Raw genomic sequence first — 14419 nt, forward strand, 5'->3', positions numbered from 1 at the left:
AAATACAATTAAGCAAAGTTTCCATTGCATTACTGATATTTGGGATTTGTGATCATGTTTCCTACCACAATAAGATCTAGCTTCTCTACTTGGTTAAACCTCAAATCCTCACCGCTTCTGCATGCAATAGAGTTGGGGCAGCTCTACCATTTGGCTTCAGGCAGCAGATAATGTGTGGCAGACTCTGGCTGTTCTTCCTGCTTCCCCAGCTACTTCCCTCTGTTGGAAGACAGAGTGGGGCACACCCCACAACCTATTCAGGGGGCCCTAAACTACCTTTCTTCCTAGGAGGGGATGAAGGACACTATACTGTCATTGATGGGAAGGCAAGCCCTGCTTAGCTGTTCTGAATTCAAGGCTGGGGCTTCCTGTATGGACTCAACCCATCTCTTCTTTCGTCTTCCTCTTCTTCTTAGCCAATAGGAAATTCATTGCCATGGTGAGTGCTGTTCCTTCCCTTTGTCACTTTCAGAACAGAATGACATTACCTGTAAAGTTGGTGTGAAGTGGCTCACACAAAAACTGTCGTAAGCGAGTGAGGACCTGCTCCAGGCTGGACTTATTTTCTGTGCCATTGCCAAGTTCCCCAGAGACAAAAGATTTCTCCAGACCATCCATGTATTGCTGTCTCTGAAAAGCTTGAAATCAAAAAGTCCATTTAGGTGATTCATGCATTAAGAAATGAAGGTGTTGCACTTGTCAGGTTCTGCTGTAAAGTAAATACGTTGTGACCAGCATTTAGTGTTCAGATAGAAAAGGAGATCCAGCAGAGCTGCAGCTTGGATCCGATTAAATAATTCAAAAGCAATAGCTGTGTGTGCATGTGCGTGTGTTTGATTGGTTAAGATGTTCTGGAAAAACACTGGTGTTGATCCAAATGTAGTGATACCTAGAGTAGACCCAGTGAAGTCCATGCGACTAGCTGCCACTGCCACAATGGCCATGTCTTGCATCCCCACCAGTTGATGGTAGAACACAGAGAAGGGTCTTTTCCAGAAGAGCAAAGTATGCAGGCAGGTTCCTATGAGGGCATAGCCTTTAGATGTCCAGATCGCAAACCATCCAGGGCTTTAAAGGTCTAGCCAGCACTTTGAATCAGGTTTGGTAACAGATTGGCAATCAATGATGTTGGTAAGGTCTGAGCATCAAAATAGACTGGGTCCCCAGCTGTGTAGGTAGCTGTAGCATTTTGGACCAAGTGAAGTTCCTAGACAATTTTCAAAGACTGCCACTGTGGAGTCCCATTTCATGGTCTAAATTGGATATAATCAAAGCATGTGTAAATTCTGCCTTCTCCAGAAAAGACACAGGTGGCATATTCACCCAAGCTGTGTGCAACTACACTTCTGGCCATTGCCACCAACTGCCCAATGCTGTACTTGTTGCCCCCAATCTGGAGGGCTTTAAAAGGGGACTGCACAAAGTCATGGAGGCAAAGGGACTCAATAGCCACTAGTCCTGAGAGCTAGCCATACGCCTCCACCAGTATCAGAAGCATCATGCCTAAGTACACCAGTTTCTGGGGAATTTGGCTGGGGCATGTTGCTGTATTCAAGTGCTTGCTGTGGCTTTCCTTTCGGCAGCTGGCCAGCCACCCTGTGAACAGAGTCTGGGACCAGATGGACCCTGGTCTGACCCAGCACTGCAGCCCTTGTTCTGTTCTTATCTGGCTGCTCTCTACTGGAAACATGATGCTGGGATACATGATCCCTTGCCCAGTCTCTGCAGAGATCTCTTTATCTCCACTATTATTGAGTGCACATTGTGCAATGGCCAGCCTACTTACTTACCACTAATACGTAGGGCTATTGCAGCTCCTGCCATGAGAAGCATCACAGCACATCCAGCCCCAGTAACAACCTCACACAAACGGCGATGCCTTGGTAGGGTTTCTATAAGAGCCAAAGTTTGGAGAAAGATCTTCAGTATCTGAGTTTAGGTAAAATAACAACACAAACCCACTTTTAAGTGATTATTTTCATAAACAGTTTTGCAGCTTGTTTTCAAATCTTCTCAACACCACTTGAATTTGAATGTGACTGTTGATTGTACACTAGGAAATGCCTTCACAGAGCTCAGCCTTCAGTCTTCCTGTGGCAGGATGTTGACAAATGTCACTTTAAAAAAAAGAATGTTCTTTCCTCTTCACGAGGAGGATGGTCTGGGACAGTGCCAAGATTCTCCAGAAGACAGTGCTGCCTTGCTCCTCCCCTCCCCACCCACTGGAATGCCCCCCATGCTCATTTATTTTTATTTTTATTTTATTTATTAAAACATTTTTATGCCGCCCCATTCGCCGAAGCCTCGGGGCGGCTTACAACAATAAATTAATATAAACATTAAAAATCCAAAAAATACAATATAAAATAAGCCGCCCTGGCCAGATAAAATCAGTTAATACTAACAGTTAAAATACCGCTTAAATAAAAAGGTTTTCGCCTGGCGCCGAAAAGCAAATAACGACGGCGCCAGGCGGACCTCTCTGGGGAGCGTGTTCCATAAGTTGGGCGCCACCGCAGAGAAAGCCCTCCTCCGAGTAGCCACCCTCCTAATTTCCTTCCCGGAGGGTTCCCGGAGAAGGGCCTCTCCTGCTGATCTCAAGGGCTTTATAGGTCATTACCAACATTCCAAGGAAGGTCTTCCATCTTTGTAGCCCAGCCAACACAGAAAGACCTGCACCGGTGAGGAGGTTGGGGTGCTGGTGTAGTGGTGGAGAACGTCCCAAGCCAGAGTTCAAGCACCAGCTTCAGAATGCATTTCTGAGGCTGGAGCTGGGACTGCTGCCTTGGTACTCCTATAGCCCCCCAGGCAGCAGAGGACTGCAAGGTCAATGGGACTGTGCCCTAAGGGAATGCCATCCCATAGCTCTCTTGTAGAGCACTCATTGCATTACATATTTTGCATCTCTCCATCATGTTTATCATCCAGGTTTTTGTCCAAGAAGTTCCAGGAAATTTACCTGGATGTCCTCAGAAATATTTATCACAATCCCATAAGATAGTCCCATGCTACCAATGTAGGAGTAAGACTACAAGACAATTTACTCAGGCCAATTTTTTGTGCCAACACTGTATAGAGAATTTCCAGCTCATGATTAATCTTCTCACAAATTCCTTGGGCTACAAATGGTCAGCTTGCACAGCACAGTGTCCGTGTCAATTTGGCCAAGCTTAACTTGGAAGCCAGCAATGTCTTCCCTAATTAGCCCCAGCATGGAATTAGCCCCCTTCACAGTTTTGTTTTGTTTTTCTCCATTCATCTGTCTATCACAAACCCTCTCCTGGTCAGTCGGCATCAGTTCAGCTCCTGTTTGCACATACATGAAATCAGGACTTGTTGCCCTAATTTGTGCCTTTGCACATACTGAAGTACATTTACCATGCTAATTCCCTTTCCCCCATTGAAAAAACATCATTTTGGTGCTCTTTGCATTAACTTTTGCCTTCACTAAAATGCGAGCAAGATTTCCCGCCTCTGGTACAAACAGCAACTATTACAGCAGTCTGAAGGTAAGTAGACACAAAGGCAGACACGGAACATGGCCACTGCAGAAGACCTGACACCTCATCGTGCTCTGGAGATCTATCTTGTATAAACCAAGTACTGATGGTCTGGAAAGCTGTAGCTGAAATAAACACACTCTCATTTACCTGCTTCCTGGGATCTGGGGTTCAGTGTTTGCTCTTTTCGTGGCTGCATGTTAAGTGCCATGTAGCCTTCCTCATCCTCCATGTGCGCAGATCGTCTCTGGGGTCTCTTTGGGGGTGAAAGGATACCAACAGAGAGGCACTCTGAGTGTCAAACTGAACTCTGCTTAGAAGCTGCACTGACCAGTTCTCAGAGAAAAGGAAGCCAATCACACAGGAAACGGGGCCTGTGACCTGACCACCTGTCAGCACCTCTGCTCTGCTTCTGATGACTAAGGTCTGTAAATGGCACTCATTTCCAAAAATGGTGGTGAGGAAAGATCACAGGTCACATGCTCACGGGCACCCTCTTGTTCACTTCGCCCTCAATCTCATTCTCTCAATCCATTTCCACCAAGAGATTAGCTAAATAAATACGATAACATCAAGCTACAGAAATGTGCAGTGAGTGGAGATAACATTCCAATCTGTGTGTCTGACCAATACAAGGGAGCTCCTGAATCTGCTCCAGGCTGGAGCCAAGTCTGATTACTCGAAGGGAGAAACTGGATGCTAATGAGGAAAATGCAGCATTCCTAACTCAAGGTTTCTCTGTTAATACAGAGGATGAAGGGCCTTTGCAGGGGAGAATCAGGAGGTGGGAGCAGCTGCTCCAGTTGTCATGGCCCACAGAGGCTTCTTTGTAAATCCCTCCCTTCACCAGCAGCCCTTCTAAATTGTTTTCCTCCTGCCTTGCACCATGACCATGTCCTTGGTCACTGAAGATGGCAAGTGAGGCAAAGAGCCCTTCCCCATTCTGAGCACACAGATGGGCTTCCACTGGGGACTTAAAGGATTTTGTACACAATAACAGCATCCAGAGTTTCTGATATCACAAAGAGCAGGGCAGGAAACAGTGACCAAAATGCTCAGCCCCAAGTGAAATCTACCAAAAGAAGTAGACACTGAAGCTCCAGAAATAAACAGGACTTGAACAGAAAACATCCTCGCTGGATTGTCTCCATCACTGGGATCTTAGTGACAGCCAGTGCAGTATGGTAGTTCATGTGTTGGACTGGGCCCCAGGAGACCCAAGGTTTAACCCCCACTCAGCCATGAAGCTGATTGGGAGACTTTAGGCTAGTCATGACTCTGAGCCTGACGCACCCCACAGAATTGTTGCAGTTGTGGGGATAAAATGAAGAGGAGAACTTTCTGGAACATCCCGGGTTCCTTGCAAGAGGAAGAAAGGTGGGGTATAAATGCGAAGTAATAATCATGTAATAAAATAGCAGAGGCCTAACCAACCGAACACTAAGACCCTCAGAAAGAGTGTGAGCATCTTTCACCTTCCTAGCTATACAGAAGTGCTTCTGCTTAGGAAGTGTCCTCCAACACCTTGACTTCACAGTTCAAATTACTGCTTGGGAGTGATGAAAGCAAAATACATCCCTTTCAGAAGTACTGGAGTTAGGTTTCTGTTTGAAAAAAAACAACAACAACAAAAGTGATGTCTCTGGTTGTCCCAACTACAATTTCTTATCATGGTCAGATTAAATTGGCATGGGAAAATGGGACAAACTTCAATTGTCATGTAATTCCAGGCTGTGCCTATCTTATCATGGAGTCAAAGTATGCAATATCTTTCATTATTTCAATTTCTTCATTGCTGACCTTGTTGTTGTTGTTAGTCACAAAGTCGTGTCTGACCCATCACGACCCCATGGACAACACTCCTCTAGGCCTTCCTGTCCTCCACCATCCCCTGGAGTCCACTTAAGCTCACATCGACTGCTTCAGTGACTCCATCTAGCCACCTCATCCTCTGCCATCCCCTTCTTCTTTTGCCACCTATTGTTCCCAGCATTAGGCTCTTCTCCAGGGAGTCCTTCCTTCTCATTAGGCAGCCAAAGTATTTGAGTTTCATCTTCAGCATCTGGCCTTCTAAAGAGCAGGCAAAGTTGATCTTCTCTAGGAATGACCGGTTTGATCATCTTGCGGTCCAAGCGACTCACAGGAGTCTCCTCCAGCACCATAATTCAAAGGCCTCAATCCTTTTGCGCTCAGCCTTCCTTATGGTCCACCTTTCACAGTCATACATTGCTACTGGAAAACCATAGCCTTGACTATATGCACTTTTGTTGGCAGGATGATGTCTCTGCTTTTTAGTATGCTGTCTACATTTGCCATCGCTTTCCTCCCCAGGAGCAAGCATCTTTTCATTTCTTGGCTGCAGTCCCCATCTGCAGTGATCTTGGAGCCCAGGAAAAAAAAATCTGTCACTACCTCCATTTCTTCCCAGTCTATTTGCCAGGAAGTGAGAGGACCGGATGCCATGATCTTCGTTTTCTTAATGTTGAGTTTCAAGCCAACTTTTGTGCTCTCCTCCTTCACCCACATCAAGAGGCTCTTTAGTTCCTCCTCACTTTCTGCCATTTGAGTGGTATCATCTGCATATCTTTATTTATTTATTTTTTAAAATTTATTAAAACATTTTTATGCCGCCCCATCGCCGAAGCCTTGGGGCAGCTTACAACAATACGTTAGTTCATCATAAGTAAAAATTAAAATATATACATTAAAATAAAATACAACTATACCATATAAAATAAGGCGCCCTGGCCAAATAAAATTCAATAATATTCAAAAAATTCAATAATATTAACATTTAAAATGCTGCTTAAATAAAAAGGTCTTCGCCTGGCACCGAAAAACAAATAACGATGGCGCCAGGCGGACCTCTCTGGGGAGTGCATTCCATAACTTAGGCGCCACCTCTGAGAAAGCCCTCCTACGAGTAACCACCCTCCTAATTTCTTTCATGGAGGGCTCCCGGAGAAGGGCCTCTCCCGCCGATCTCAGGTTGTTGATATTTCTCTCAGCCATCTTAATTCCAAGTTGTGATTCATCTAGGCCCGCCTTTCTCATGATGTGCTCTGCATATAAGTTAAATAGGCAGGGCGACAGTATACAGCCTTGCCGAACTCCTTTCTCTATTTTGAACCAATCAGTGGTTCTGTGTCCAGTTCTCACTGTTACTTCTTGACCCGCATACAGGTTTCTCAAGAGACAAATAAGATGATCTGGTACTCCCATCTCTTTAAGAACTTGCCACAATTTGTTGTGATCCACAAAATGAAAGGCTTTAGCATAGTCAATGAAGCAGAAGTAGATATTTTTCTGGAACTCCCTAGCTTTCTCCATGATCCAGCGTATGTTGGCAATTTGATCTCTCGTTCCTCTCCCTCTTTGACATCCTGCCTGTACTTCTGGTAGTTCTCAGTCCACATACTGCTGGAGCCTAGCTTGTAGGATTTTGAGCATCACTTTGCTACCATGTGAAATGAGTGCAATGGTGCGGTAGTTTGAACATTCTTTGGCATTGCATTCTTTCGGATCGGAATGGGAACTGACCTTTTCCCATCCTTTAGCCACTGTTGAGTTTTCCAAATTTGCTGGCATATTGAGTGTAGCACTTTTATGGCATCATATTTTAGGATTTTGAATAGCTCAGCTGGAATACTTTTGCCTCCACTAGCTTTGTTGTTGGTCAGACTTCCTAAGGCCAATTTGACTTCACATTCCAGGATGTCTGGCTCGAAGTCAGTGACCACCCCATCGTGGTTTTCAGAGACGTTAAACTCATTCTTGTATAGTTCTTCTGTGTGATCTTGCCACCTCTTCTTAATCTCTTCTGCCTCTGTTAGGTCCCTGCCATTTTGGTCCTTTATCATGCCCATCTTTGCATGAAATGTTCCCTTCATATCTCCAGTTTTCTAGAAGTGATCTCTGGTCCTCCCTATTCTATTGTTTTCTTCTATTTCTTTGCACTGTTCATTTAAGAAGGCATTCTTATCTCTTCTAGCTATTCTCTGGAATTCTGCATTCGATTGGGTGTATCTTTCTCTTTCTCTCTTGCCTGTTGCTTCCCTTCTTTCCTCAGCTATTTGCTGACCTTAAAGTTTTATAATTCTGAAGTCCACAAAGCATTAACTTTCATGTTCAATTCTGACTTGTGCCTTTTGCACTCCAGTTTGAACATTGGTCACAATATGCTGCATATAGGGAAAGGTGGTGGTGGTGGTGGTGGAGGTTGTTGTTGCAAGCCCTTCAGCTTTACTGTGCTTTCCTGGGAAATTGGTGCAATGGTCCTATAGTTGCTGCATTCTTTAGTATCTCCTTTCTTGGGGACCGGACTTGATACACAGCATCTAAATTGATCCTCTACTTTGTTAATATAAATACTGTTTAGAAGATCTCTACCTTTAAGCCCATAAGAAATGCCCTGCTGGATCAGACCAAGGTCCATGTAATCCAGCATTCATTCTCACAGTGGCCAACAAATTGCCCCAATGGAAAGTCCACAAGCAGGCCATGAGTGAAACAGCACCCTCCTGTCCATATTCCCCAGCAGCTTGTGCACAGAGACATCTGGATGAATCGCTATTGAGAGCCTTCTCCTTTATGAATTTGTCTAATCTTCTGGTAGAGTCATCAGCACATTCATAGTTTAATTATTTGCAGTGTGAAAAAATAGTTCCTTTTATCTGCCTGAATCTCTCACCAATTCAAATCTATTTGGGTCTTCTCCACCCAGACTAGATGGACAGTCTTAGAATCTTCATGTCAGCACCCTCTCTCCAAACGGACTATACTTGGTTCTCAATACCTCCGGCAGTCATAGTAGTAAGAGAGGCACAGCATGGAAGGACATGGCAATTGAAGCTTGATCCGTTTTCCCCAAGCCAAATTAATCTTATAGAGAGAGTAAAAGAAAACATTGGCATGGCAGACCTGGATGCTTAAGCAGATTTTTACACTGGGTCAACTGATGGGAGATGATGATAACGTTGTGTCATTCTCCACTCTTTGCACTAAATATGGTTTGTCCAAAATGGCCAAATGCAAGGCATTCCATCAAAAGGTTTGTCAGAATCTAGGTGCAGCCCTACAGCTTTTGCTGCAGAGACCCTTTCGCATTTAGTACTGCTTGTCATGGCTGATCAAACATATTAGCCTATGATATTCTTGTAAATATTTCCACTAACCAATGAAATGCTGCATCAATATCAATTGTGGAAACCTCAATGGATCTTAGGTCACATCTTCTTCAGCTATATGTACACAGTGCACAAATTCCACATGCCTTCATTGTAATGGAAATAACCTTTATTCACTGTAAACTTTTACAATGTTGGTTTTGTTATAATTTTTGAAATTCACAATAACAATCGTTTAGAAAAAACTTCCTGAATATGTCCAATAGGCAGTAGTGTCACATTCTGATGCCTCTTCCATTCCACAGTACCAGCACTAGCAAGTAAAAGAAACCCTTTTCCATCAGAGAAACCGCAATAGGGCTGTGAGTGTGGCTTCCACACAAGCTAAAAATGCTTATTTAAATGCTTAGTCAGTGAGGCATTGCTTAACCAGCATGACTTTTGTGGTTAGATTAATGCTTACATCTATGTTTGTTGTTGTTCCTTGTTGTAGTCTGTTTTTATTATCTGCTTTTGGCTGTTGAAAACCTTTTAATATTTTTCTGATTTTATGATAAGTTTATTGTATTTTCATTATCTGTTTTTATGAACGGTGCAAAAGGGAGCTTCTGCTGGTGGAACGGTATAGAAATCAATAAAGAAATAAAAAAATTAATATGTTATTCAGGTTCTAATTCTGAACACACTAAAGCCAGGAATTCCAGTAAACTACCACAGCATGATGGTTTTCCTCTTATTTTCTGGAAGCAAAGAGAACTGTGGAAAGCTTCTAATAAACTCTTGAGGAACATTCTCCTTGATAAAAATGCAACGAAAAAATACCTCAGTATCATAAAACATGGATGTGTGGAGGGTATAATGCAACAATAATGGTCTTTTCAACTGGGAAAGTTTATTGCTATTGCAATTGCAATGCTATTATTTCTGTACCACTGAATAGCTGAAGCTCTCTTTGTGATGGTTTCTAGACCTTTATAGAAAACCTTTATACCTTCCTATGAAATAAACATTAAAAATGCCAGCTCAGTTTTGAATTGTGCTTTTTCCGTAAGAAAAGAATGCAGAACAAATTAGGTTGATGCTTAGCAAAGGAAAAAGCAGAGCACAGGTCTTCTCTCATATTCTGTATCATGCCTTAATTGGTTTTCCTTTTCATACTTTTTCCTGTTATTCCAATAATTTTTAAACTGATTTTAATTTTGATTCTAGTCATTTTTCATATGCTTTCTCAAGCAAATTAATTAATTTACTTGAGACGGTTTACTTAAGATTTGATTTCTTCCTTCTGTTTCTCTGTTGATATATCTCACATCAGCATACAAGGACATTGGGTTTTGTTTCAGTTCTTGGAGTTGTAAACATTGGTGATGTCATGGAAAATACAGGGCAAGAGAAGCACAGAAAGGCAAAGCACCATACAGGGCTGTAAATGTGCTCTCTTTTTTCTGCTTCAGTCTTCTTGGGGAGCAGTTTCTTCCTATCTCTGAGACACGGCTTCCAGAAACTGCCTATGTTTTGAAGATAAGGTGGGGTGACACCAGGTCAGCTTCTCATTGGTTGGTTGTTGCTCTTAACTTCATTACTCAACACAGAAACAAAGACAAATCAAATGGTCTGTTTTGAGCACAGCCTCTTCCACAGCTGCTCTACAAAGAAGCAGCTTGAGAAGCCAAGTGTGGCAGGAGGAGCTGTCCCAGTGTGAAAAATATGGAAAATGCAAAAGTAGCCCTTCCATCTTTTGCAGAAATATCTGGCTGCCCTGTGAGGGAAACAGGATGCTCAAATTCTACATTTCTGATTCAGCAAGGCTCTTCACAGTTTCCCTTTGTGTCCAAGGATTCTGTCTGGCTTGAGGACTGAGGAAACTGTCCTCTTCCTGTTTGGGCCATCAAGCAAAATTGAGCTCAGAGGATGCATTTTCCCCTGTCCTGATAAATGCTCCAGCACGGAGCTACAGTGGTACCTTGGCTCGTGAACTTAATTTGTTCCAGGACTCTGTTCGTGACCCAAATTGGTTGTGAGCCAAGTTAAATTTCCCCATAAGGTTCAATGTAAATAAGGTTCATCCATTCTGTAACTATTTTTTTAATCAGAAAAATGTGAAGCAAAGTGACAAAGAACAACAAAGATGGTGGCCATCCCCCCCCCCCCCCACCACCTCGAGCACAAGCGCAGACATCTCTCCAACCCCCCACCCCACCCCAGCATGACTGAAATCGCGTCCTTCATCCCGGCATGCTGGGCAGGGCTGTCTTAATGCACGGGCCTGATGGGCACTTGCCCATGGGCCCCATACTAATCTGTGTATGTTAACCCTTCAATGCACCTTGTATCATATATGATAGATACCGATCAAAGGCGTATAGTTGCTTCACTAATTGCTAATTTAGGTTCTTTTCTGCTTTGTATCGACCATTTACATTTTCATTCCTGTTAGTTGTCATAGGGGCCCCAGTACACTGCTTTGCCCAGGGCCCATAATGCTGTTAAGATGGCCCTGGTGCTGCGGGGGGGGGAGCGGAAGAGATGGGCATGATCACAGGTGCACTCGGGGGAGGAGACGGGTGCAATCATGCTGGCAGGGAGGGGTGATGGCTGAGATCACGGTTGTGCTCATGCAGGAAAGACGGGTCATCTTCCCCCCGCCCCCAGCACAATCGCAGCCATCTCCCCACTCGGGGGGTGAGGAGATAGCCATGATTGCATTCACCACCCAATGCGGAGTTCGTGAACTGAATCAAAATTTTTATGAAATTTTTGTTTGTGACCCAATTTGGTCGTGAACTGAGGTGTTCATGAGCCAAGACACCACTGTATATCACTATGGCTTTCTTACTTGGATCCCCTGGTCTGCCTATGGATGCTTCAGTATCAGTGGGCTGGTGTATCGACACTAACATTCCATTGTAACTTTTAAGAAGGTATTCATAGTGCTCAACCCCTCTCCAGACTAGGTTCAGACTGAGACCTGGAACAGAGACACTGCCCCACTGCCTCACTGCCCCTGAAACCACCAGCCGTTGCTGCTAAATTGTCTTTTTCTCTGCTGCACGGTTCAGTGCTGGGTGTCATCAGCACAGCTTCAGCCACGCTGACACTGATCCAAGCCAGCGCCTGGGCTGTGAGCAGTGTTTAAGCTTAGCTGCAGATCTGCAAGTGCACAGCTGCTGGGGTGAGGCCGCCTTCACGCCGCCTTCCCTCCTACGCCCTATTAAGATGAGTGGAAAGGGTTGTACATGCAGATGCTCCTCTATTGTCCGTTGCTCACTACAGCCTACCTCACAGGGTTGGAGTCAGCAATGCATCGACAACATGGTGCAACTGAAAAAAAAAGGCAAATGCTATTTTGGGCTGCAATAACAGAAGTATGGCTTCCAATTCATGTAAGAGTTTCCCTCTGCTCAGCACTGCTTAGGTCTCAACTGGAGTAGTGTCCAGATCTGGGTACCACAATTTAAGAAAGATGCAGCTAAAGTGGAAAAGGTTTAGAGGAAGGTTTATAACAAACATGATCAGGAGGCAGGAAACAAAGTCCTAGATGAGAAATTGAAAAAATTGGTGAAGTTTAGCCTCGAGAAGAGAAAAATGAGGCGAGATATGATATCACTTCTCAAATACTTGAAAGGCTGACACACTGGGGAGGGCCAGATTTTCTTCCTAATCATGCCAGAGTACAGGACACAGAATAATGGGCTCAAGTTACAGGAAGCCAGACTCCAACTGAACATTAGGAAATACTTCCTATTAAAGGAATAAGACAATGGAATGGTGTGTGTGGAGGGGTTACCTGGTGAAGTCAAGGGCTCTCCAGCTGTTCAGTCATCTGTCAGGGATCCTCTAACCCAGGGGTCCTCAAACTTTTTCACCAGGGGGCCAGTTAGAAGGTGCCAGGGTTGGGCGCGGGCTGGAAAGGTGGTCCCGGCGGGGTGTGTGGGCCAGAGTGCGCTGAGGCTGGGTGGCGGGGCGCACGGGCATGGACGGGCACATGCATGCAGTGAGGGGAGGCAAGGCAGGGGCGGTATGTGCCATGATGTAGCAGCGGGCGCGGGATGAAGCACCTTGCTTGCTTCGAGATCATTTTCTCCTAGTGAGTCCAAAACGATTTTGCGAGCAAACCACCACCTCCCCATGCTGGGGGCGAGGCAGGAGGTGGCATGTGGGTGCGCGTGCAGTGTATTGAAAACCTCTAAGGCGGGCTGGATAAATGGCCATGCAGGCCAGATCCAGCCCCTGGGCCATAGTTTGAGAACCCATGCTCTAACCTGAAGCCTTGCATCAAATCAAGTAGGGGGTTGGACCCAATGGCCTTATTGGCCTCTTCCAACTCAGCCCCCTATTGGCTCCTTCCATGATTCTGTGGTTCCACAAAGGAAGGCACAGCCTTGACTTTACAAACCAGTGGTACCTCAGCTCACAAATGCCTCAGTTCATGACCAAATTGGGTTGCAAACAAAAATTTCATAAAAATTTTGACTCAGATCGCGAACTCCGCATTGGGTGGCAACCTTGATTGCAGCCATCCCCCCATCCCCACCCCGAGTGGGGAGATGGCCACGATAGTGCTGGGGGCGGGGGGGGGGAGATGGCCGAGATCACACCCCTCTTTCCTGCATGAATGCGCCTGTGATTGCGCCCATCTTTCCTGTACAAGCACAACTGCTATCTTGGCCATCTCCCCCCCCCCCAGCACAATCGTGCCTGTCTCCACCCCCTGAGCACACCCCCACAGCATGCCCACATTTGCATCCATCTCTCCCCCCCAGTGAGCCCATGTTTGCACTCCTCTCCCCCCCCCCCAGCATGCCCACATTTGTGCCCGTCTCTCCCCTTTCCCAGATTGCATCGGGATGACGGGCGCAATTGCTGTTGTGCTGGGGGGAGGCGGGGAGATGGTCACACTCGTGCTCAGGGTTGGGGGGTGGGGGAGATGGCCATGATCTTTGTTGTCACTTTGCTTCATATTTTTCTGATTAAAAAAAAATAGTTACAGAACAGATTAACCTTATTTACATTGAACTTTATGGGGAAATTTAACTTGGCTCACGACCAATTTGGGTCATGACCAGAGTCCTGGAATGTATTAAGTTCATGAGCCAAGGTACCACTGTACTGTGCTAGGACAGAGCATTGTAACTTGCTGTCCTGCAACACAGGGGGTTGGATCTGATGGCTTTCATGGCCCCCTGGTATTCTTTGATTTTGGAGGGCACTCATTCACAGTGTTACCATAAGCCAGAGACAACAGCATGTCACAACAAAGTAGCCTAGTCTGAACCAGGTATTGTGTGTCTGAATGAAGGCACCACATGAAAATGCCAGATGTTTTGAATGTTTGTCTTTAGGAAATTGGGAGTGGAGATGCACAGAACTGCTTTAACTATTTATCTGCAAGTCACTTCTCTATACCAAAAAAGCAGGTTTTTTGCAACAATGAACGGCTCAGCAACCACACGATCACAAATAGCTCTTGGGGAAATGAAGAAAATGACTAATTTCCTTCCTTGTTCCACCCAACGCTCAGAGGCTTCTCTATAGTTCAGGATTAACAAGCATGCATACAATAATAAAAATGGATTCAATAAAAACACGAGCCCACTAAGGCACAGTATGAAGTATCAATCTACTGTGAAATGCCAGAACTGTTTAAACAACGAATCCATTTCTGCGATTCGAGTTCAGTGTTTCAATTTCAAAGTCTGTCGGGCTCGCGGAAGAGAAAACAAAGAGGGAAAGAGGGCGGACCAAGCGAGGGCGGCGGGCGGAGAACCGAGAGCGGCTGTCCGTTAGGAGGCC

The 14419-nt window shown here is 45.0% G+C and overlaps 1 long non-coding RNA gene across 1 annotated transcript; it reads right to left on the bottom strand.

Moving 5' to 3' along the window:
- Positions 1-535: 535 nt before the first annotated feature.
- LOC123024224 lies at positions 536-3877 on the bottom strand. Its single transcript, XR_006414879.1, has 3 exons — positions 3651-3877; positions 1791-1892; positions 536-638 (listed from the first exon to the last, which is right to left on the bottom strand). It is a non-coding gene; the product is annotated as an uncharacterized LOC123024224 (long non-coding RNA).
- Positions 3878-14419: the final 10542 nt, after the last annotated feature.

This window comes from Varanus komodoensis, unplaced genomic scaffold (assembly GCF_004798865.1).
Source record: "Varanus komodoensis strain SLA01 unplaced genomic scaffold, ASM479886v1 scaffold227, whole genome shotgun sequence".
NCBI lineage: Eukaryota > Metazoa > Chordata > Lepidosauria > Squamata > Varanidae > Varanus > Varanus komodoensis.